The 8,579-nt window shown below is 40.8% G+C and overlaps 1 protein-coding gene across 2 annotated transcripts in view; it reads left to right on the top strand.

The window, feature by feature from the left end:
* Positions 1-1,674: 1,674 nt before the first annotated feature.
* LOC115150971 (caM kinase-like vesicle-associated protein) overlaps positions 1,675-8,579 on the top strand; it is a 40,446-nt gene continuing 33,541 nt past the window's right edge. The window contains exon 1 of one of the 2 annotated variants that reach the window (XM_029694846.1): positions 1,675-1,874. The gene's annotated coding sequence lies outside the window, so the exon portion shown is untranslated. Of the gene's footprint in view, positions 1,875-7,436; positions 7,657-8,579 lie in introns of those variants that run through there. The other variant, XM_029694845.1, reaches the window with a different exon arrangement.

The following is an 8,579-nucleotide window of genomic DNA, read 5'->3' as shown; positions in this document are numbered from 1 at the left end:
CGCTTTTTCATTAAGGGTATTGTGTGTAGGCAGAGGCTAAAGACTGCTTAATCTAAATTCATCTATGGTGGCCTGGATATACTATGGCATTGCTAAAGTAGGTAATTGTTTAGAAGGAAACAACTTTGCCATCATTATCATTTTGTCAATGTACTTTAGACCGATAATGTTGTCATTAGCTAACAAAGGTAATCAAAAACAGCTTGCCTCCCTTTGAAATGTAATTGTATTTCCAAGCCACTGTAATGCACTTTTGATGAATTCAGTGCTCATTGACAATGCACTGAGTAGAATGCTCGATCAGTCATGCTTCTCAGATAGGGTCTTGCTTGTTCTTGATATGAGTATAGCCATAGCTAACAACTATTGTGATCCCCTCGACATTAGCTAATTTCAGTGCATCACTCATATAGCTTGCTAGCTAGCAAGCTAGCTAGTTGGCTGTGCTATAAATTATATAATCATGCTAGCTAATTGTTTCAATTCACCTCTCAGATGTGAAATTACAAGACAAAAGGACACTTACCTAAGGCTGTTCCTCTATGACCTCTTGGTTGTGAAGGTAAGGTAGCTAGCTAATCTCGTTCCCAGAGACTTCCATCAAAATGCGCTGTGTGCAATAGCCTGGGGATGAGGTTACCAGCTAGCTAACTTTTTGCTAGGGAACACAAAATAATTTGCTTTTTTCCTTTTCTACGTGTCCCTTCAGGGGTTCCATAACATAGGCTACCATTAGCCTTGATAAATGAATGCTTTCGAGGGGATCACCTTTGTCAAGTGTCACCGCTTTTCAAGGTGTTGCATTATAGGGATAAAAATAGTCAGACTTGCGCCAACATGTGATCAAAGGTCATGAAGTTTTGACTTCAGTCAACTACAAGTTTCTGCAGTTGCTCTTCACCAACTTCATCCTGCAGCCATCAACCTGCATTGTTGGAGGCTCTATTGTCAACCAATCATTTGGGTGTTTCTGTTTGACCCACACGAACGTGACCAAAGACATGACTTGAAACAGGAACCAACTTTGCCACGATTCTTACAGTGGATAAAAACTAATGTGATATTTAAGAAGGCTCTCTCTCACTAATTGATTATATAATGTACACAAATATGATCTCAGTTTGTGAGTGTGCGATATTGGGGTTGGGGACATGTTTATTTTGACATTATAAAGAAAAACGTTTATAAACAATGGCAACACCGCCAAGTTGATCTGATCCTTGCTGTTGGAAAACCACATTAGTATCCGACTTTCGGCTGTTGCAGATCCACCTCCCCCGACTTCACACCTTGACTTTCATCTAGTCAGTTGTGATCGTCAGGGGTCCCATTGTGACATAGCTACACGGCTCTGAGACCACCATCAGACATACAGCCCAAACGCGCATCTCCCCACTATGCCCAACCAACGCGGCTCCGCTACCCGTCCTCTATTCATTTCAATGTGTTGACAGAAAATGTGAAAAGTCTGAAAGCCAACAGACCAATTTTCTACCACGCTGCTGTGCATACAGGTACACGTTTTGGACTATGATAAACACTTTAGCCTTACCCACTCAAACGCGCTCAATATATTTGCACACTCATATGCGCATACTCCACACCTTCCTTGCCTGGATGTTGTTGATGGTATTTAGAGCAGCCTACTATCGATGCACATCCTTCCTCCTCTGTGTTGCTCTCTTTAAGAAGCTTTGACGGAGCAGATGAGCGAGGATCTATCTCTTTTATCTCACAGGGAATAAGTCTCCACTGCTAACCAACCCAGGAAAACCAAGCTCTTATCACGTTCTTTCTGCATCAAAGCACGCGTAGGCTAAAGCAAGAAAGAACTGGGGAAAAAACGGACACAATTTTTACAGAGCTAATTTCAGGTGAGTGAGCAGCATGCAATTTGCAAATTGGACTTAAAATCCCACACATTTTCTGGGGGCCTTCTGTTTTGGAAAAGATATAAGACAGGGTATCACTAAATGCAATGGTTGAAAATGTACCCAATTGTTATACTTGAGTAAAAGTAAAGATACCTTAATAGAAAATGACTTAAGTAAGAGTGTAAATCATCCAGTAAAAAGTAAAGTAGGAATTCTTTAGGAATGTAGTGAAGTAAAAGTTGTCAAAAATATAAATAGTAAAGTACAGTTACCCCCAAAAATGACTTAAGTAGTACTTGAAAGTATTTTTACTTAAGTACTTTACACCACTGACCATATGTGAATACCTTTCTTAATGGACATTCTTCACGTTGCAGGTTTCGGAAACTGTGGGCCTGTTGTACCCCCTTCGAAGGTTAACTGGCTTTACATTACAAAAATTGTTAATTTCAGAAAGTATTGTAACAATTCCATTTACTGTAAACACCTGATGGCAAACGTTTTTCATATGGCTTTGCCCAAAATTGTCTGAGATGTTTCCAATCATTGTATAACATAATAAAATAGAATTTTAAAATAAGTCAGGAAGTGGTGGGAAATGTACTTAATTTCATTAAAATATCGTAAAATTTGATTGCAGATTAACTATTGAAAAATACATGTGATGCTAAATCCATTAACAATGTATGACAATTGGAAATTACATTGTTTATCATGTTACCATGTTACTTGCATTGTGCACGCTTTCCTTCCCCGAGTCATAGTAGGATGGCAGCTACTACAACCCTCTCACCTTATCTTGTGGTGCAGCTAATTACGTTGTTCCACTCTCAAGTGATTTTACTGTCTAAAAAGAGTCAAATTGCGTTTGTTATAGCGATACCTCCCTTTTGGGTATCAGGCAGCACCCTCAGACCCAGGAGGATTAGTCTGGTAAGTGATATGGGTCTCAGGGTAGATTTACATGAGTAAAATATGTATATTAGTCTGGGTCTTAGCCCAGCGATCATGCCCTGCTCCCTCTGTGTGAAGCTGGGCACGGCATGCATTCTTTAGGGCTGATAATGGGCCCTGATATGCCTGACAGGCTGTGAAAGCTAATGGTCTTGGCAGAGCCTTTCTTGCAGTAACACTTGCACTTGTCTTTTCTAACTAGCACTGAGTTTGCTGATTGCTTGCTGACTGTGGCTTGGATGGAACCATTGCTTATCACTAACCCTGTTTAAAAGAGTTTCTAGTGTTGTTGCGGCTGTATGGAAAGACTGAAGTGCAGAAGCACCTGGCATGTAGGAGAATGGTATTTTTATCCAGGTTTACAGACTTCATAACACTCTGGCCTGTCAGTGGAGGATATTTCATGTTTATGTAGCATGTTTTGCGTTGGTTTCCATGACACCTGTGTCGGGGTCGTGGTGTGTTTTTATTTTGCATCCAACCGACATTATGAAACATTAAATTCTTAATTGAAGCCTGGAGAGCTTCATGTATCAGACACGAGAAGAGAGGAGAGAGGCTGTTGTTGTTTTCTGATAAAAATCCAATGTAAAAGCTGTATCTCTGAAAGTTAACGTACTGCCAAAATCTGCGGTAGCAGCCTATAGCAGTCACAGGTGTGAATTACCACCGCTCTATTTAATGATGTCGAAACCCTACCTCCACAATTACCCAATTGAAAGCAGTGTATGCGTTGTAGTTTTGTGGCACGGGTAGTTAGGCACCCGCCTTTGATTCGCAAGTTCCAAGGATGGACTCTCGCATCAGCTGTTCACTCTCTTTACATATGTCAGCTATATTTTCAACCGCAAAACATCTACATTTTACATTACACATTCTCTCTCTGCCCAACTAAGTGGAGCCCTGTGTTTGTAAATCATCTTGGGATAACACAATGTCCTAAATTAGGATTAAGGAAAGAAGTCATTTAGGATGCTGTTGGTGGTCCTGCAAGGACACCTGCCTCTCTACTTGGCTCTACTTGAATTGATGGCTGTCAAAGGGTGTAAATATTGTCTGAAACAGAGGACACCGACTGGACAAATGACCTTTGTGTTGGCTCACATTCAAATTGACCGTATAGAATGACTGGATGTGGGTTGGCATGTCCTTCTTTGTGACATATGATGGGCAACAGACCTTGTTCTGAGAGAGGTGGAGCCACATCAGGTAAAATTAAGGAATGCTTTACCTCAGGTTAAGCGCTCTTGGGGATGCAGATCTTTTCAAGAGGGACAGAAATCACAAAATACAGAATAATTGTTAAATATGTACAGTCTGGACATGTCTTTACAGTCATATAAGCCATTGCTTTTATTTATGAAAGTATTACCAGTGTCACGTCCTGACCAGTAAAGGGGTTATTTGTTATTGTAGTTTGGTCAGGACGTGGTAGGGGGTGTTTGTTTTATGTGTTTCGGGGTTTTTTGGTTAATGTTCTATGTTAGTATATTTCTATGTTCATTCTAGTTTTTCTATTTCTATGTTTAGTTTTTGGGTTGACCTTCAATTGGAGGCAGCTGTTCCTCGTTGCCTCTAATTGAAGGTCCTATTTAGTAGGGGTGTTTTTCCATGGGTTTTTGTGGGTAGTTGTTCCGTGTGTAGCTGTGTGCCTCACAGGACTGTTTTTCGTTGTTGTTTTGTATTAAGTGTTTATTTTGGTTTTCTTCATAATAAAGAAGATGTGTATTCACATTCCCGCTGCGCTTTGGTCCACTCAGTACGACGAACGTGACAACCAGAAAGAAACTGATTTGTATATCCCCGTATATCTGGCCTCCTTCTACATATTTTTTCTGTTGCATCTCCCATGAGATGGCAGATTAAGTGAATAATTACTTCAGCAGAAAAGCTGCTCTTGATGGGGTCAAAGGTGAAGGAAATAGCCCAGCAAATCAGACCATACTAGCTATGTCTCCATTAACTTGTCCAGTGATTTTTTGTTGTTGTTGTCAACATGTAGAAAGTTCACATTGAAAATGGATGTGACAATTGCCTGCTATGGTACGCTTCTATTGAATTGTCTTGTGTCGATAAAAACTGCTGGCCATATTGATGTCACAACCCCCCCCCCCCCCAAAAAAAAGAAACAGTGTTGTTTTTGTTGCTTGACTGCACTGTTTGTTGTCCATAGCTTATGCCTGCCCATACCATAACCCCACCGCCACCATGGGGCACTCTGTTGACACATCGTTGACATCAGCAAACCGATCGCCCACAAGATACCACACACGCTGTCTGCCATCAGCCTGGTAGAGGAGTTGAAACCGGGATTCATCCATAAAGAGCACACTTCTCCAGCATGCCAGTGTCCATCGAAGGTGAGCATTGGCCCACTGAAGTCGGTTACGACGCCAAACTGCAGTTAGGTCAAGACCCTGGTGAGGATGACGTGCACGCAGATGAGCTTCCCTGAGACGGTTTCTGACAGTTTGTGCAAAAATTCTTTGGTTATACATGCCCACAGTTTCATCAACTGTCCGGGTGGCTGGTCTCAGATGATACTGCAGGTGAAGAACCCAGATATGGATGTCCTGGGCTGGCGTGGTTACACATGGTCTTCGGTTGTGAGGCTGGTTGAACGGAATTCTCTATAACAACATTGGAGGCGGCTTATGGTAGAGAAATGAACATACATTTATCTGACAACAGCTCTGGTGGACATTCCTGCAGTCAGCATTCCAATTATATGCTCCCTCAAAACTTGAGACATCTGTGGCATTGTGTTGTGTGACAAAACTGCACATTTTAAAGTTACGTTTTTTATTGTCCCCAGCACAAGGTGCATCAGTGTAATGATCATGCTGTTTAATCAGCTTATTGATATGCCACACCTGTCAGGTGGATGGATTATCTTGGCTAAGGAGAAATGCTCACCAACAGGGATGTAAACAAATTTGTTAAAACATTTGAGAGAATAAGCTTTCTGTGCATATGGAAAATGTCTGGGATCTTTTATTTCAGCTTATGAAACATGGGACCAACACTTTACATGTTGTATTTATATTTTTGTTCAGTGTAAATAGTTTGTGATTACTGGCTAGTGGCTACTGTGATATTTACGGTCAATTTGAGCTGCGGACCAAGAATGTAGCATTGCCAGCCACAACGAAGGTTAAAGAAAGGATGTAGCCTAATGTGAATTGCAAAGTAGAAATCTCTTTCACCCCTCCACTCTGGCTTAACAAATAGACAGTCCTCTGAGGAAAACCAAGAGAGGGAGGGAAAGTATGGTTTCATTAGGGTTTAGTCAGTCTACTAATGCAGCATCTACATACAGCATGCCGCTGCACAGACTCAAGCAGAGAAAATGAAAGGAAGCAATCCATTTGTAAGGGAAAGGGAAATTCACATCTCCCCACTGAGTATAATGAAACCACTGCAAAGGTCAGTAAGAACCATATTCCCATGGGTGACAATTAATAAAGCCATGGAAATCATAATGTATTATTTAAGTAATGTTGCCAAACGCCTGTAATAACAACTTCTTCTGGGAAGCACATTTTGGGTTATTAGTGTGTGTGTGTGTGTGTGTGTGTGTGTGTGTGCCTGCGTGTGTGTGTGTGTGTGCCTGCGTGTGTGCCTGCGTGTGTGTGTGCGTGCCTGCGTGTGTGTGTGTGTGAAAATAATATTTACTTAGAAGAGATGTCAGTACATTCAAATGTCAGTACATTGCTTTACCTGAGGGGAAAATCCGGAAAAACAAGGGATCCGCGTAAAGCAATGGGATTAGTTTATAGAAGTCCCATTCACACAGTGAAGAGGCCGGAGAGCACTCAAATACCATTTTGAGAAAATAGGTCATTCGCCAATCAAAGAACACAAGAGTAAAGCCCATTTTTTTACAAGCAATAAAATGTGAGTAAGCACTGCTGTCAAAGAAAATCCTCACATCCTACTGAAAGTGTTGCAGAGATCCGAGTAGATCCGAGTACATGACTGCATCTACAAAAAGCTCAACTTGAAGGAGAACTTTAAATTAGAGCATGAATTAATATTTCACTCCCGCTTGATCCATCATGTAATTTTGCTAGATATGGTATGTCAATCTTCAACTAGTCATTGATTGGATGACTACAGAGAGATGTGACAGATGATTACAGAACCCTATCCGTTTGCCTTCCATAGAACCTAGTCTGATAAGGTTAAACCACACTAACTAATTAGTGTCCTTGTTGTATATATTTTACGGGTATTGCGTGTTTACAGTAATGTGAAAAACAGTCAACAAGAAAAAAGTGTAAATGAGTGAAGAAAAAGTGGTCACGTCATGCTTCACGTGCACGCAGATGAAAACCCCTTTTCTACTGGGTTGTAGGCCGACGGGTACTGTTCTCATTACAAACACAGTCTATTTGAAAGTACTAAGATCATTCCATGAAGGATCTTCTATATTGATTTTTTGATGCAAGACGAAACATCCGTTTGTTTTGCGTCAATAAACCCAGTGAGGTGAGCATGACCCTAGCCAGCCACTAAATTTAGCTCTGTTCCTGCACAACACAGTGTGGATGGGGAATGCGTCTATACCCCCCCCCCATCCCCTCGCATGTGATGCTGCTGGGTGCGTTCTAAAGGCACAGCACTGTACCATGACGCTTATGTAGGACTTGGTATCCAAGGCAACAAACAACAGAACATAATGGTCAGATTAGGCAGTGAAGCGTGAAGAAGAAGAATAGGAAAAAATATGTCCAACTCATAACCAAATAAGTCAGAAGCTGGAACACAAGGTGAAGAGGGACCTACGTCTTTCCTCTTCAATCCTATCAACAGCCAGATAAAACAGGTAAGAAGAGCCGAGCTATCTCAGCTGTTCTCACCAGTGATTTCATGTAGTTTTCCGATTCCCTTGCAGTTCTGTTGTGGAATCTGTTGTCCTAGGTGCTGATGGTAACGATCAGTATGGCTGGGAATTGGACCTCACGATATGATATTATCACGATACTTAGGTAATTTTTGCGATTCCCACGATTCTATATGTATTGCGATTTAATACTGGGATTTTATTGCGATTTGATGTTCCAAACATATTACTCACCATATGTCTGCTGCAGAGGGACAAGAGAGAGCCATGAGAAAATTAGTTTTGATCAGTCATGGAAATAAAATATCTGGAAACAAATTGTCTCCTTATTTAAAAAGAAGATGGAGAAAAATATGTAAAGGAAAAATACTGGAGTTTTGGTGCAGGTACAGCCAACTACAGGGAAAATAAGATTGCAATATATATAATCAAAAAGAATATCCCGATATGTAACTGTATCAATTTTTCCCCCGTCACTAAAATTCAGGGGTGAAAGTAGATTTAATTTCTTACCGGTATGGGACTCCCTATGTGTCACATAGATAAAAACAATTATAGCGTATAGATGTAATCATCGAATTACATATAGAATCCCTATTCATTTCATATGATCTCTGTGTGCCTAGTAGACCTAGTAAAGATTTGTCATAGGACTTCTGACATGTGTTATCTTTTAATGTGGCATAAACACAACCAGTCGTGATGTTTTCATCTGATTGTCAATCATTTCAAAAAAAGCGCTCCTGTAGGCTACCTGCGCACGTTCGTCCGCTCATCAAATAATTCCAGCATCCAAACAGTGCACTGTGCACCCACAATTTGATGAATAGAAAGAGACATCTGTTACAAAACCTAAAAGTGTATTGTAATGATACTTGTAGCCTGAATTGATGATTCCACTGCTG

Source organism: Salmo trutta, chromosome 16 (assembly GCF_901001165.1).
Source record: "Salmo trutta chromosome 16, fSalTru1.1, whole genome shotgun sequence".
In the NCBI taxonomy this organism is placed as follows: domain Eukaryota; kingdom Metazoa; phylum Chordata; class Actinopteri; order Salmoniformes; family Salmonidae; genus Salmo; species Salmo trutta.
The sequence above is the reverse complement of the archived record's forward strand: the minus strand, read 5'-3'. Positions and strand labels throughout refer to the sequence as shown.